Source organism: Jaculus jaculus, chromosome 20 (genome assembly GCF_020740685.1).
Source record: "Jaculus jaculus isolate mJacJac1 chromosome 20, mJacJac1.mat.Y.cur, whole genome shotgun sequence".
Taxonomy (NCBI): Eukaryota; Metazoa; Chordata; class Mammalia; order Rodentia; family Dipodidae; genus Jaculus; species Jaculus jaculus.
In genome coordinates this window covers 409,416-418,509 of record NC_059121.1, presented here as the reverse complement: position 1 = coordinate 418,509, position 9,094 = coordinate 409,416, and positions in this window count along the sequence as shown.

Genomic DNA, 9,094 nt, shown 5'->3' with positions numbered 1-9,094 from the left:
AGATGGACTCTGGCTCCTGACACAGACAATTCCAGGTGTGTTCAATGTCAGCTTTGTGCAGGGAAATAATAAAAGATGTAGGCTGTAGAGCCCTGCCTCGATTGTCCAACGTGCTATCTAAAAGAGGACGTTTGAATATCTATCACATAGTATTGGAAACGGGAAATGGTAGCAGAACCAAGCAGATGTGAGGTGCTGATGGAGTTATGATGTATCATGTATCATTTGTTCAGCCTAAGAGGTGGATTCTGCATAATTCACACCAATTAGTCGGGAGAACAGCATCAGGAGGTGGACCTAACAGTTCTGAAATAACTTTTTTTTTTGAGACAAGTCTCGATTCACTATATAGCCCATGCTGGCCTCAAACTCTATAATACTCTTGTCTCAGCCTCCTAAGCAAAGAATAACTTTAAAATCTCACTCAGAGCACTCTTAAAGGGTTTTTGAGTCATTATTTTTTAATAATTTTGAGGGTATCATCCAATCAGGTAACCCCAATTAGCACGTGTAAGCACTTCTGTAAGCATGCATTTCTTTTTGTTTTCTTTCCCCACATTTGCTTTGACTTTCAAACCCATCTTTCTGTTTCTACAGGCCTTCTGCAAGGCAGAGAGAGGTGGGCAGTAGCCTGCAGCCTATGAACAGTAAGCAGACATTAAGTGCAATTGATTTTTCTAATCTGATTTTACTTAAACATGGTCAATTACTTTTACATGTCACTAAAACATTACATTAAATCAATCCAAAAGCAACGATCAAATCTAACTTCAAGAGACATTGTAGACTACAACTTTCCAAAGTTTTCCCCTTTTATTTTTATTTTATTTCATTTTAAACTTTTTATTGACAACATTCATACAATGTCCATACAATATGCCATGATCATTGTCTTCTCCCACTATTCCCTTTCCCCCTCTTGTATGCCCCCTCCACTGAGTCCCTTCTTTCCAGCGAGTCCATCTTCTAATTTTTATTGACAATATTTTTAAATATTTATTTACTTGCAAGGAAAGAGAGAGATAAGGGGGAGAGAATAAGGGAGGGAAACAGATAGAGAATGAACATAGCAAGGCCTCTAGCCACCACAAAGGAACTCCAGATGCATGCACCACTTTGTGCATCTAGCTTTATGTGGGTACAGAAGAACTGAACCCAGACAGTTAGGCTTTGCAAACAAGCACCGTAACAGCTGAGCCATCTCTCCATCCCTTGACAAATTTTATATATGTACAAAATGTATTTTTAAATTTTATTTATTTGAGAGAGAAAGAAAAAGAGGCAGATACATTTATAGAGAGAGAATGGGCATGCCAGGGCTTGTAACCACTACAAACTCCAGATGCCTGCACCACCTTGTGCATCTAGCTTTATGTGGGTACAGGGAAATTGAACCCAGACATTTAGGCTTTGCAAGAAAGCACCTAAACAGCTGAGCCATCTCTCCATCCCTTGACAATTTTTGTGTATGTACAAAATATATTTTTAAAATTTATTTATTTGAGAGAGTGAGAGAAAGAGAAAGAGGAAGACATATATAGAGAGTGAATGGGCATGCCAGGGCTTGTAACCACTACAAACAAACTCCAGATGCCTGCACCACTTTGTGCATCTGGCTTTACATGGGTACTGGGGAGTTGAACCTGGATCCTTTGGCTTTGCTGGCAAGTACTAAGCCATCTCTCCAGCCCTAGAAACGCCTTGCCTCCCTCTCTCTTTTCCCCTCCCTCCTATTCCTTCCTCTGCCTCTTATTCTCTCTACTATTTTATAATTGATTATGAATTTTACTGGATGACCCTATTGTGTGTTGGTCATATTCTCATCAGGTTATGCTTTCATATCTCCCTTCCTGCCACCAATCCACAGAGCACCCTCCTCAGTGGGTGTATTGGCATTTCTCATGATTCAGTAATTTTGCATTAGACCTTACTTTTTTAAATTCTATACACATGCAAAGTTTCTATAATTTTTATCATTTTTATTTAGTTAGCATACAAAGTATGGCATTTTCACACATGCATATCATGACCCCTTTTCTCATGTACCCATGCCTTCCCTCATCCCCAGGGTTTTTTTCTCGGTTTAGCTTCTGGGTTGTCTGGTGTTTTCCAAAGCAGCATGTCATTTCATGCAACACTGCTTTTCACTCCCCTCCTCTTCCATGACTTAGAGCCTCCTGGTTCTCACCTACTGGGATTCCTACGTCCTCTGCCTTGTCCCAGATCTCTAGATGTGGAGCTCTGCAGCAGTCCGCCCCCTCCACATGCACAGGTCAGGAGAAAGTTTGAGTCTGGCGAGTGACGGCTTGGCGCTGTTCAAATTTATTCCAGCATCAAAAAGCAAGCAGTGGCTCTGGCTTTGAGTCTCCTTGCCAATTACTTATTAAACAAGTGGACTGAGAAGGACCTCAGAGGTCACTGGGGATGGATCTTACCGTCAGCTATGGACTAGTTTGTCTGCCCCCTGGCTAAGGCCCCACCCAGCTCAGAGCCAGTTTACATACATGCTTCCTGGTACAGGGAGAACTTCAAAGTAGCTGATTCCAGTGGCTTCTACCAGGGAAACAATTCCCCATGGCAAGAGAGATAAAAACTTGCTTTCAGGAGAACATTTAGAACGCTAAGTTCAGACTCCGGGGTCCTCAGCTGATGGAATGTAAAGCTGGGGGTAGAAATGAGGCCTGTGGACATCGAGAGACCATGCTGGAACTGAGAGGGAAACCAGCTCCCTCCAGCTTACCCCTGTAGTCCAAGCTGCTCTCGCTGTCTTATTTTACAGATGCCAGAGAATACTGGGGAGATCACGATCCATCAATACAAGGTAGCTGACTGCTAGATAAGACGGGTCATCTGTACCACATCCACGGGGCCAGGAGACACTGCTGTGGAAGCAGTGACATGAGCACTGCTCTCAGTTAGCCTGACAACCAGCTACAGAAATGGCGACGCGCTATGCGGTCATCCAAAAGCCATCAAAGCAAAACTCCAGTACCTACAGAGAACTCAACACTAAATCAGACTTCTAACACACCCACCATGGCTCAGGGGACATTGTGGAAGAAGGAGTAGAAAGACTGCAAGAGCCTCAGGGTGGGTAGGATTAGCTTGAGGGCTAGTTTCTACCACCTCCCACACACACACACAGAGGCTGATAGAGGCCCTCAGGACCCCACATTAAACACCAGTAACCCTACTCAATGGAATGGAGGTGGAGGGAAGAGGATATAAAGGTATAATTTTTTGAGCAGGGCATAGTGGTGCACGCCTTTAATCCCAGCACTCGGAAGGCAGAAGCAGGAGGATCGCCATGAGTTCAAGGCCACCCTGAGACTACATAGTGAATTCCAGGTCAGCCTGAGCTAGAGTGAGACCCTACCTTGAAAAAACAAAACAAAACAAGAGGATCTTGCTATAGAGGATCATTTCTGCCTCTGGCTTCAGATGACAGCTGGTCTCCTTGGCTTGTGGCTGTGTCATTCTCGTACCTGGCCCCTCCTCACACGACCCCTTCCAGCCTCTTTAGTCTGCCAATCCACGTAGGTGCCATGGCTGTCAGCATGAAAACTGCTGTGCCCACAGCCCAGCATCACCTGTATGGCTTCCCTTCCCTACTCTGTGATCCTCAGATTACCCTCCTGCAAGAGCACTGTGCATGTCCCAGGTTCTGTGGGTATCCCATCTCCACTCTAGGTGCTCATTATTCCCCAAAGCATCCCTGTTTTGGAGCTGAAGGTACAGGAGGCACCCCAGACCAGAGTCTTGGCCAGACTCCAGGCCTGTTGTGCCTGGTCCCCTCAGCTGGTCAGTTCACCGAGGCCAAGCAACCAGCAGCAGGACAGACTCAGAGGAGAGAGGTGGGAAGGGTCACACCCTTCCACTTGGTGTAGGACTGCACCCCTCCCCCCCGCCCAGGCTTTACTAGGAAACCCCATGAGTCCTTCTTTGGGAGGGGTAAGCCAGTAGCCACCAAAGAGCATCATTTTCTGTTAGTTGGATTTTCCTCTGTGTAGTTTTTGCTAAGCAGTTAAGTATTTGCCAAGCCACCAGACGATGGCCTCAGGCCTGCCATTGGTGTTCAAGACGCCCTGGCAGCCATGACTCTTCCTCCTGCGTCCCTTCCATGCCTGGATGAAATAGATGCATCAGAGCACTAAAGCATGGAGAGAAGAGAACCGGGAAAAAATAACTTGGTATATAAAGACCAATATTCTCCGGGAAGGGAGATGGTCGGCTCCTGAGGGTGGTGCTAAGGTTGGAGAGGCAGGCCTCATTCTCTTCCCCTCTTCCTCCCTCCAGGTTCTGTATCTGATACACTGGTGCTCTGAGGGTCCCAAAAGAGAGTATTCCTGCTCCCCAGGTTTTCTCTCCAGCCTTGGAGCTCACAGTTCTCACATTACTGACTACTGCTCCTCCGAGATCTGCCTGACAGATCTGCCCCATGTTCACCAAGGCCCTTTCCTGTACACCCACTAGAGTTCACCAGCCTGGCTGCATCTGCCCCCTGCTGGCTAGATTCCATAGGCCTGGTAAAGGGTCAGGCAGAGAAAGGTGACTAGGGGGAACTGGGACCAGCGCCAAGGGAGAACAGAGAAGCATCCATCACCCCCTGTGGCCGTAGCCTTGAGCTCTCCTGGAGACCATACTGCTTGTCACGGTCTCCCAAGCTCATCCAGGCCTGGGCAAGAAGAGATACAGAGTCAGCCACATGTCAACCTGCAATCTCCATTTTCTCCTGGGATGTTTGTGTGACAAGGTGCTTTGAGATAAACATTGCCATCTTTATCAGAAGTAGCTGAGGCCGCTCATGAGAAACCCTCAAGACGGGGGTCTGTTGGGGTTGGACAGGTGGCTCAGCAGCTAAATGCATTTGTGTGTAAAGCTTGCCAGCCCAGGCTCAATTCCCAAGCAACCGTGTAAGCCAAATGCAAAAAGTGTCGCAAGCATCTGACATTTCTTTGCAGAGGCAAGTAGGCACTGGCTTACACACACTCATGTGCAAATACATGGATATTTTTTAACTGGGCTGTTTGACATGATCCCATAGAAAGAGGGTGGGAGAGCGTCAGCCCCTCACCTGAGATCTCAGCCCCATGCCAGCTATATGCAATGATGCACCAGGCCTTGTGGTCCTAGAGGTGAGTGGTAGCTAGGAGGAGGTCTCCATTCATGCCGAGTGAGACCTGCCAGTGCTGCAGCTGCTTTGGGGTCTCCACACACATCAGTAACCCCTCCACATGCTCTGTGAGAAAGCCCAGTAAACCCGTTGGCTCAGGAGGCTGAACTTGAGTCTGTCAGTTCCCGGCCTGGGGGGAGCAGCTACTCATTGGTATCTCCCCAGAAAATGTTTCATGCCAACTGACTCCTAGTGTTCTGCTGGAGACCACGCTGCTTAGGACCCAAGTGGAGAGACATTCAGTGGGCCCTAAAGGCTTCATGGCCAGGCCAGTCCAAGGGTGCCTTCCAAGCCAAGGCCAAGCAGAAGACTGAACACCCTCAGTGCACAGAGCCCAGGCCATACAGGCCAGCCCTGTGCAAACATATCAATCCAGGGTACACTGTAACCTCTCTCTCTCTCTCTCTCTCTCTCTCTCTCTGTCCCTCTCTCCCTCTCATGTCTTTGTCTTTCTGGGGCTCCTTTTTCCCCTGCCATTCTAAACACTGGGCTGAAATAAGGGATGCGCCAGTAGAAAACTCTGCACAGGGTCACATGGACCCAGAATGCCCGTGGCAACAAAAAGGTCCTGGCAGGGCATGGGCCCTGTTGGCCCAGAAATGAGAGAATTTACACTAAATGGGCCCAAATTATCCACTTGAGCTTCTGAACATTCTATTTGTGTGTGTGTGTGTGTGTTTCATTTCAGTAGAGCAAAAAAAAAAAACAGTTTATTTCCTGTAAATTTTACTTAGAAGGAGCAGGGTGAAGGAAACAAGGAGAAAGCAGAATGAAAAGCAAAGTGGTGAAAAGGCTGGCAGGAACAGGCTTAAAGTACCTAAGGAGCTGGTGCTTCTGGAGAATCAGGAAAAAGGACAGAGGTGACCTGCTTGCCCTTCTGAGGCTGGTCAAGGGAGGGGTGGACAAAGGAAGGTAGGATGCACCCTCAGATTGTCTTAAACATGGGAGACGTGTATGAACTCACCCTATTAGGTCTTCTGAATACCCCCCTCACCCCAGTGACTCAAGGCTTCCCTGCAGACCATTAACTATAAGCTCCTTTTACCAATAAAGGTTTTCTTTGAAGAGGTCCATCTCCAGGAGATCAAGGTGCAGACTCTCAGCGGTCAAGGCAAGTCTGAAAAGATGTCTTACAAGCTGCACCTGAGACCAGGAGTGGTGGGCAGCGCAACCCAGCCAGACTTCCACACCAGGACCACTACACAGGGGTCAGTGTGGGTCCTGCAGGCCTTGGCCTGGTCTCATTTTCCCCAGGAACATCCTAGTAGACAGCAACCCCCCTCACAGGCAAAGGGGACTTTGAAGATGTGCTGAAATTAAGGAGATATTCAATGGGTTATTCTGGGTTATTCCATTGGTATCTGTATCAGTCAGGGCTCTTCAGAGGAACAGAACCAACAGAAGAAATATGTATTAAAAGGGGATGTATTGGAGTAGCTTACATGACATGGGCTGGGAAGTTCAGCAGTAGCTGTCTACAGGCTGGAAAGTCAAAGAATCCTGCTCAGCCCACAGGGCTGGGCAAAGGCTGAGGCGTCACAGGACCCTATAGCCGCTCAGCCCACGAGGACAAGTGAAGCAGAAGCAGCAGACATGAGCAGCAAGGGGAGCAAACAGCGCACACCAGCAGGTAGCAAGTGAACAGAAGAAATCACCGGAGGCTCCTTACATACAGTCCCCCACCCCCAGGAGAAGGGGCTCCCATTTGGGAGGAAGGACATTCTCTTCCTCACTCAGTGATTCCTTGCAGACCAAAGAGTTACTGTTGTGTGGCAAAATCCCTCCACTTTTGAAAGCCGTGAACAACTGTTATCACCTAGAGATAGAAAGAGTGAGAGGAGAAGGAGAGAGAGAGGCCTTTAGCCACTGCAAACAAACTCCAGATGCAAGCGCCACCTTGTACATCTGGCTTACTTGGGCCCTGGAGAGTTGAACCTGGATCCTTTGGCTTTTCAGGCAAGAGCCTTAACCACTAAGCCATCTCTTCAGCCCCCCCATTATCACATTTTATCATAAGTAGCTGGGACAACTCATCAGAGAAGGCTTGGGGATCATAAGACCCCCACCTGAGATCTCAGGTGCCCCTATGTCAGCTGATATGCAATAATGCACAAGGCCTCATGGCCTCAGGGGCATAACAAAGTATAAATAGAGAGCAAAAATGTGTAGTGACAGGGGCCAGCTGCTCTACACCAGAACCTTTATGTTCTGTATACTACCACAGTAAACCAACACACCCCTAGGCAATGTGTGTGCGGCGGGTCACGGAGGCATCCTGTTGAAGGACCCTAATCATCACCAATGTCCAGCTTGTCTCAGGGCCAATCTGAACCCAGAATAATCACTTTGCCAACAAGTCCATCAGGAAACAGGTGAGGATCATTCAAGGGAGTAACAATGAGATTTTTGACAAGGGCGGGTTAGGGGTCCCTCAAGGACACCTTAAGCCAGAAATCTGAGGGTGAAACCTTCAAGCCCAAGGGTAGCAGGGAGAGAAGTGGCCCCTGAGTGAGTGTCCAGGATCCTGCTGAGTGCCAAGAGCATAATAAACAAAAGTCCTGTGCGTCCAGAGCAAGGCTGGCCCCTGACTGAAGAAAGCCTCACAGTGAGGGAGACATGGCAGGTAAAGGCAGAGATTAAGGAGAGACGGGGTAGGAGCCTGCCTGCCAGGATTGTGGAAGATGGAGAACCGAGAGCCAGTGCATACCACCATGCTGAGGCAGTTGTCAGCCATGGTGTTGATATCTCTGTGAGCAGTGTGGTAGGCTGTCACAACAGCCACAAGAAGAGAACATTGCCAACTCCACATCTTTGTGTGACAACACCCAGAGAGGAGTTTTGAAAGTTCTGCCACTGCAAAGCACCTACAAAGGCTGGAGGATGCATCTGCTTTGTTATCTATTAAGCACATCACCAATGAGTTCACAAGAACACAAGGAAACTGGGCTGGCAAGATGGCTTCATGGTTAAGATTCTTGCCTACAAAGCCTAAGGACCGAGGTTCAATTCCCCAGGACCCATGTAAGCCAGATGCACAAGGTGGGACATGAGTCTAGAGTTTGTTTTCAGTGTCTAGAGGCTCTCTCTCTCTCTCTCTCTCTCTCTCTCTCTCTCTCTCTTGCTCTCTCATAAATAAACAAAAATATTTATATAAAAAGGCAAGGAAACCACAGAAGAAAAAAGTAAGATAATGAAAAAATAAGACTAAAGACTCTTATTGCCCACCAGAACTAGATGAAAAGACCCTATTACTGACACCACATGTGTCAGGCAGGGCACCCAAAGGACTCAACCTCAACTGTGGGAGAATGAGGGGAAGTCTTCTCAGATAGGCATAGGTGTGAGGCCTCCTTGGAACAGTGTGCAAGTCCACAGGTGACAACAGACAGGATCAAAGAGGCTGCACTAGGTTTGGAGGATAGCAAGCCTTGACAGCCATGAGGCTGAGACGGCACTAGAGTCCAGAAACAACTGCAGGTGTGGAAATTCTGGAGGCCGACTGATGCCTGTGGCAGATCTGAGAACATGACTAGGTACCCACTTAGTAGTCAGTGAGAGGCAAATACAGGAGCAGCATGGCACAGGAATGGGCAGAGTTGGGCAGCACTCAGGCTCAGGGGATCTGCTGGATTCTAGAGCCACATAAAGATCTTATGCCATGCACACATGCAGCTAAGGTGGGGAGCTTAGTGCTCATGGAAGGTGAGGTGAGAAGAGAATGCTGAATCCTCAGACTGTGGAGGAGGCTGGAGGCAGAAGCCAGGCCTCACAGGCAGGGCTAGTGAAGGAGAATGACGGCTGCTTTGAGGGTGTGTGAGATGGGCGCAGAAACCCACTGGGTCTCTGCATTCATTACTTTATACATTGCTGTGAACAAATAACTAATGAGAAGCAGCTTTAGGACAGAGGGCTTATTTTTGC